Source organism: Cricetulus griseus, chromosome X (assembly GCF_003668045.3).
Source record: "Cricetulus griseus strain 17A/GY chromosome X, alternate assembly CriGri-PICRH-1.0, whole genome shotgun sequence".
NCBI classification, from domain to species: domain Eukaryota; kingdom Metazoa; phylum Chordata; class Mammalia; order Rodentia; family Cricetidae; genus Cricetulus; species Cricetulus griseus.
This window is the reverse complement of record NC_048604.1, coordinates 121630725-121638846: the sequence shown is the minus strand read 5'-3', so window position 1 is coordinate 121638846 and position 8122 is coordinate 121630725.

The following is an 8122-nucleotide window of genomic DNA, read 5'->3' as shown; positions in this document are numbered from 1 at the left end:
CATACAATATGTCAGAATGAAACCAATTATTCATACAATTATTATATGCTAACAAAATTAATAAAGTTATTGATGCAGCCATTAGTTCTTAGGAATTATTGTTAAGAATCCACTGATATTCTGATGTTAATTTCTTATGGAATCATTTAGAACATAGCAATCTAGATGGCTTAGAAATGATCACTTGCCTTTAAAATTATAATTTAAAAGAAAAATATAATAGAACACTATTTAGGGAAACTTGCTGTATTTGGGGATTCTAACCTATGCTCTATCATTATGTATATGTTTCACATGCATAAATAAGTGAATGTTTTGTTGTTTGGTTATTGCTCTTTTGAATTCCTACTTTGAAGATTTTGGAGACATTTCTGAGGCTGTCAGTAAATGAAATTTCTCTGTTTCAGAAGCTTTTGTGTGTATGAGAATAGAAACTAAATTTAAGCCCCCAGGAAACCACTTTAAGACTGAAGGCTCATCTAACACATGATTGTTTGATGCAAAGGTGTAATCTAACTCAACTCTAAAACCAAAGCTTCACACTGATACTTGCTTCTAGCCTTCCATTGTGTAGAGAAACTGAGCAAAAAGGTGCTTTGGCCTTGACCTGCTTGCCTGTGGACAGAAGCAAAGTTCATTGTCAAAGTCCTTTTTGTGTTGTTATGGCCAGCTTCAGTTCTGCAGAAAAGTAATCAATAGTTGTATCTAGCTGTAATGCCTATGAACCACAATGACCAGAATGGCTAGATACCCCAAAAGGTGTGCTAGTGACTCTTATATTGTGAAGTAACCAACTGTTGTCTAATTGGACTTAAGGCCTGATCAATATGGAATTAATGACTGATACTGTAAACTTAGCCCACTACTCATAGCTGCTAACACTATGGACTTTAGTGGAGAGCCTACTAATGCCAGTTTCCTAAACCATTATAATTTCTAAGTGTGTTCTAAATACATACCCCTAATTTTTTGGTTTCTTTTTTTTAAAATAAGGTTTCTCTGTGTAACAGCTCTTGCTGTCCTGGAACTCAACAGTCCATGCTAACCTCAAACTCCCAGAGATCTGCTTGCCTATGCCTCCCAAGTGCTAAACTAAAGACGTGCATCACCACTGCCTGGCCTACATACATATCCTTATGCCCACAAATAAGTGTAGCTCTCATCCCTCATCAACGAAGCTTATTTTTGTGACATTTGGAGACCATTCGAGGAAGGCAAAGCTGGTAAAAATGCAGAGATCCACTGGCTAGGGTTGCTCAACCCCAGTTGATACATCTACGGCACAGTTCTACTTAGAGTAGACATCACGGAAGAAGGGTGGAAAGACTAAGATTCAGGGGACCAGGATATCCACCTTGAGAAGTATCTTCTGTGTATGGATAGAGAAGCTGTAGCCATGAATTCTCAACAATATGATTGTCTCAACGAGACAGGAAAAATGTCAGTACCAATTGACATGCTAATGAGGTTGGGGGAAATCGACCTATAGTCACATGAAGCCTTCTGAGAAAGGGAGAAGTAGTCTTCTCTAGGGATAACGCCCTTCCCTAAGTCAGTGAAGCCTTCCCTTCAAACTTCCCTGTAGAGAGACACCTTAACCACACTTCCTAAGGGTTGGCTACAGGTGTGCTTAACCACGCCTGTCAGGGCGTGGTCACGGGTGGTTCAGGATGATGCATGGGGAGTTTTTAAGGTGTGGCAGACTCGTGGGAGTTCTCTCTGGCCTCCCTAGCTTGCTGCCTCTGGGCATGCTCTGGCTTGTGCTTGGCCGGTATTATTTGAATAAAGATACCTTAACCTGCAACCTCTTCATACACTTCCCACAAGAGCGTTAGCTCATAATCTGTGAAACATGATGGTGAGGTAATATTAAGGTTCCTAAGCTTGGCTGTTTGATCTCTAAAGCTATCCCACTGCCTAGAGCAAATGCACAACCACTTGAACTGATACTCCCTAATAATCTTTACAGTAGCTTCTGTGAGAACTTCAAATGTCCTTGGTCTGGTTTCCAAATTAGCCCAACAACAGTTTTCTTCTTTATCCTCATTTTGGTGTATATTTTGGTTTTGTTTGTTGGTTGGATGGTTTTGGTTTTTCAAGACAGGGTTTCTCTGTGAAACAGTCTTAGCTGTCATAGAAGGCACTCTGTAGACTAGACTGGTCTTGAACTCACAGAGATCCGACTTTCTCTGCCTCCCCAGTGCTTGGATTAAAGGTGTTTGCCACTACTGCCAGGTTGTATAATTTGTTTTAAGATACGTTGTTATTATGCATCACAGACTGACCTCAAACTCACCATCCTCCTGCCTCAGCCACCTGGGGTGCTGGGTGTTTAGGCCTGGGCCACCATGGCCACCTTCCAGGCAATGATTCTCCCAGGGTTTTGCCACTTCCTCCATCTTAGAATCCAGTGGCCCCTGTTTTCTAGTTGCTGAAAAGTTTTGTCCTAGCAGTAGTCCATTTCAAAACATTACCAATTTACCATTCAAAGCTGGCTCCAGGAATGGCTCAGCTGTGTTGAGCTTGGTGTTAAATACATTAAATTAACTTAAATATGAAGAAAGACAGGAATTGACTATTTTATACCAGAATATAACTGGCATAAAAAGCCTTTATGGTGCTAAAAATTGTGTCTTTAACAGTTAGAATGCAGGAAGATGAGAAGGAAAACCCCTTTAACCTTACATAGGACAATGTCCATGTACACCAACGCTGGACTTGGACTTTGTAAGAACAAGCACGGAAGGCTCTTAGTGAATTTCATGATCTTTTAATGCTTCAGACTCTCTCTGGCGGTTGCAAAATATGTATTTAACTTCATCACTTCCCTTCCTTTAGCTCACTTTTTGTCTCTTCCATGAAATTCAAAGGCATGTATGTCATTTAATGGTACAAATGGGATTTCATTCTCAGGTTATTTCTCTGCCCTTTCCTGCCTTCTTCCTTTCTTCATTTCTTGTTTCAGTTCTCCCTCGATCACCCGTTAATCTATCTATGTTGCAGTAGCAATCATCTATCCATTGCCCTATCTATCTTTCTGTTTTGTAGGGACTTGTAATAAAAAGGCCTACAATGCCATACACTAAATAGTATGGTGCTTTTCAAACATAGATTTTGGTATATGAGGGGATATGTTGCTTTCTTTATGTATCACTTGTGTTTTTTCTTTTTACAAAGACATCCTTTCATGTCTATTTTTAAAAATGTATTAGACACGGGCTTTAGTGAGCTCATGATTTGTGAAAAGAAGTTGGACTGCTGATTCTAGCAGAGCTTTGCGCCTCTCAACTGTAGGCAGTAGCCTCCTGGGTTACATATCCATGGACAATAGCCAAGCTAATTCTAAGCAGACTTAGTGTTTACAGTCTAGATCCCAAAGCAGCTGCTCTACAGGCTGCCAGGCTGCTCTACAGAAGACTCTGTAAGGCTCTTCTGTTGCTATTACTAAGCACAAATTTCTCCTCTCTCTCTCTCTCTCTCTCTCTCTCTCTCTCTCTCTCTCTCTCTCTCTCTCTCTCCTTCCTCTCCCTCTCTGTGTCGTGTGTATGATTTCTCCCCCCATTGACTTTGTCACCATCATTAATCACCACAAATGAACTTCTGTGTCACCTTGCCATGTTACTTGTGCCTTTGAGCCTTTATTGCTCCATCTGGAAAGATATAATACTACTAGGTTTTAAATACAATGCATTTTGAGAAAAAACACTGAGTAATACTGTCACATGCAAAACTACTTGGATACCCTGAAGATTTTATGAACATTTCAATGGGGGGGATAATTGATTTGGTGGTTTCGTTTTCTTTGGAAAATTCACTTTTCTTTTATAAATATTTATTTTCTAAATGTGTGCGTGTGTGCACATGTGAATGAAGATGCCCACAGAATCCAGAAGAGGGCCTCAGATCCTCTGGAGTTAAAAGTAGTTGTCAGCTGCCTGTTGGGAGCTAAACTACTCTGCAAGAGAATTTGTGACCTTAACCTCTGAGCCATATATCCAGTCTGGAAAATACACTTTCCTAATTCTTGCCATCAAGTGTGAGACACCAGGTAGGATCAAGATTTCCAAATTCCCTTTACAAGTACAACAGACCAGTAAATTCATCCTAAAAATATTTTTGTAAGCTCCTTGGACACTGAACTGGGAGTTGACACTTTAAATCCAGTCGTCTTTCTTCTGTTTGTTTCTTGAGTTCTGAGTAGTCTAGGAGATCAGCATCTGGCTGCAGCTAAAGTCACATGCCCAGACTAAACTGATCATAGAAAAGAAAAAATGCCCTTTTCTGGTTGTGTTAACTTCTAAATTTCTCTCCACTTTGCTCTGATTACTTTAGACCAGAATAGAATATGGTTATGATTAATTAAGTTGACAACCTTTCCCAATGTTGCCAGGGGCAGTCATTGTTGGTATTCTTATGGAGCTAAGCTCAGAATATGGAAATATATCCACTTTACTTTCTTATTGTCATATACATACATATATACATACATACATACAAAAATACATATTTGAAAACTCATTCAAAAGCTCAAAATTGTCTTGTCCAGCCTAAATAATCTATTTCTATCAACAATTGAAAGTTTCCTAGAAGTCACAATCACAGGTAAAAAGAAAAGGTCAAGTACATTTTAGTAATACCTCTTAAATGGGGCTAGAGAGATAATTCACTGGTTAAGAACACTGACACGTGGTGGCTCACAAATATCTGTAACTATCTTTCCATGGGATCTGAATCATTCTTTTGCCCGCCCTCTGTTGACACCAGGCAAGCATGTGGTACAAAGGCATAAATGAAGGCAAAATACCAGTACACATGCCATTAGCATTTGAGATACAATTACAATATTTCTCTCTTTTCCTTCCTTCAAACCCTCCCATAAGTCCTCCCTACTCTACTTCAAATTCATGGCCTCTTTTTTACTAATTGTTATTGCCCAAGTATTAAAAAGAATAATAAATTAAAGTATTGTTAAAAAGAATATTAAAAAGAATAATAAATCTTCTTGCATCCAGTATGTCTAATATATGACAATTTATAATCTCAGCCTTTTGATGTAATCAATACATATCATTAATGCTATGTTTTGCTTTCTGTTTTGTAACAACCTTTGTTTAGTTAGTTTATAATATATACTATTGAATTAATCACACACCACATGTTCAGCATGTGGTTACTGGCTACAAAATTAGAGAGCTGATGCCTTAAGGGTTTACTGTAGTCCATGTATTTTTGAAAATGTCCTACTCCATCCTTAAAAATTAAAGCATTGTTATAAATCCTAGTTCTCACAATCTGTGCCTTGTATTACATCACAAATTAATTTTACTTACGCTGCAGCTGCAAACATCTGGCATCACAATGAATTTAGAAATAAATCAAAATGAACTTCCTTGTATGCCTGTTGCTTCCTAAAGTCTGATTAGCATTGAACCACTTGGAGAAAACTCACCTGCATGCAGAGGTGATCGTGTATCTCTATGACTTGGTGCATGTGAGCAAGTTAGAACTTAATGAGGTTGAAGTAACCACGAAGACAATTGTAAAGGAAGATTTTGAATATTTCTGCAAACCTTGAAGGACTCAAGAAACCAATGAGAAAAACTTTATGGCAAGCATAAATAGCTTTCACATAGGGACAATATTTTAACACATGTGATAGCTTGTCCCTGAGTGTAAAAATAGAACAGACCAAAGTGCTGACCATGGTGAGCTGAGGAAAGGCCAATAGGTAAAGAATCTTCAAGAAGGTAGGGTGCTCGTCACTCATTTACTTCTTCAGCATGCATGTTGTTTTGCACACTCCTGAGTGAAAATGCTGCAGAGTGACATAGATCTCTGTACTGCTGACAATGACTGTCTCCTCCTTTTTTAAGTTGGCAAATGCTAAGGTCAGGTGTTCAAGACATCTTTCCTACCATAGGCAAACTAGAAAATAATCACAATTCTTAACTACCTATAATATTGGCTACTGGGTAAAATCCAATGTGTACTTAACAGTTATTAAAGAGTCAGTTCAAAATTGGATTTAATCTGTGCAATAACTGACCTTTTTGAGGTTTTACTATTTACAACACAGCATTCTAAGCATTGTATACACTTTAAAACACTAATATGTAAAGGGTTGATGGTTAGTGTCAAACATTCTTCTCAATGAGGACATTGAAACACAAAACATTTATGTGATCTAGTCCAGATCTCCAAGCTTAGGTAAGTGCTAGAATGGGGATTCAACCCAGATATTACAGAGCTCAGAGCCTTTGTCACCCAAGGCTCTGTGCATTAGAGACTTAGTCTCCAATGTGATGTCAAGAGGTGGTGGGACCTTTAGGGGATTTATCATTAAGTTATGTGACAGTTATCCTTTGGAGAGATTAAAGTAGTTCTCATGGGAACTTGTTTCCTTCTCTTTGAGTACTGGTTGCTCTAGAAGAGTAAGACTGGGGCCAGAGAGATTGCTCAGCAGGCAAAGCCAAGCCTGACAATGTGAGTTCCATGCCCAAGACAAACATGGTAGAAGGAGGGAAACCTCTCCTGCCAACTGACCTCCACACACTTGCCATTGTGGTACACACACACACACACACACACACACACACACACACACACACACACACACACACACTATAATAATGGACCCAAACTGGCTCCTTTTCTATTCTCTTTGCCCTCCTTTCTCTCCCTGTAATTTCTGCCTTCTCACATGCACTCTCGCCAGGATGCCATCTGTCATATGACATGATAATTTCAGGGGTTATGGCAGGAGGCTCAGCAGAGCTGAGAAAATGTTAGCACATATTCCTGGATATTCAAAACTGTAAGATAAATCAACCTTTTTGTTTGTAAGGCACCTTCAGATATTTCATTATAACAACAGAGAAGACACTGACACTATTAAGCCATCACATTCCATATCAAATCCAGGAACTTAGAAAGATATTAAAGCTTCTCATTTTGATGAGACAGTTGGTACCTTGTGTCAAAATGAGACAAACCTAGGAGCAGATAGATGTACATGTATCCTTAGTGTTTCTGTTACATAGTTTCAACCTACAGTGAGATGTTAGAGGAAGGATTCTTTTTCATGCATTGTTCTTCAACAGAAGGGAGTTGACAAATTATATATTTAAGAGAGACAATGTGGAGTAGGTGTTTTGGCTGTTGACAAGTTCCACTGTGATATTGAATGACATTGATCTCTAAGATTAGGAAGGCTATAAGTCCATCTGAAAACAACAGGTTGCCTTTAATCTGCCTGTGCTCTTACTAAGGTCAGGAGAGCTATGCTGCTTCTATTCTGAGGACCTTGTCCTTTTCCCTGCTTAGTTTGGGGCCTTTTTCTCAGAATCCCGTTGACACCTTGTCTATGTATCCAGTCTGGAGCTAAAGTTTCTTGACTATGGAACTCTAGGAGAAAACTAGCAAAAAAAGGAGTAGAATGATTTAATTTGATAATTATCATAGCCTTAAAGTGCATTGATGTTATGTCCCTATCAACTTCCTGACTAGGCTCTATTCCAGCCACTCTTGCTATTATCTGTTAAACAGTGTTTTGCAGTGTAGTGCAGTCTGACCCCCAAATTCATAATCCCCTTGCTTCAATCTGGAGGCTGGGGTTGCAGGCATGGACTACCACATCCAGCTTGTAATTGTATTTAAGTTGTGGATATAAATCTCATTCTGTTATCCACTCATTTTTAAAAGATTAATATTTACACATATTACTTTGGGCTCTTGAAACAGAGTTTCTTGAAATTCAGTATATAAACCAGGCTGGCCTCAAACTTGTCGATATCCACCTGTCAATGCTGAATTAAAAACGTGCACCACCACACCAAACACAAGATTCCTATTTATTTTTAAATATGTCTGTATGCATGAGCATGTGTACATATATATACATGTGAGTACAGATGCTCGTGAAGGTCAGAAAAGAGTGTTGGATCCCCTAGAGCTGGAGTTATAGATACTTGAGAGTCATCCAGTGTTGGTGCTGAAAAGCAAACTTGGGTCCTTTGGGAGATCAGTACATACTCTTAACTGCTGATCCAAATCTCTGAGCCCTATTCACCCATTTTTAACAAAGAGTTTTACTAAATAGGCCGGGATGGCATTTAACTTGATA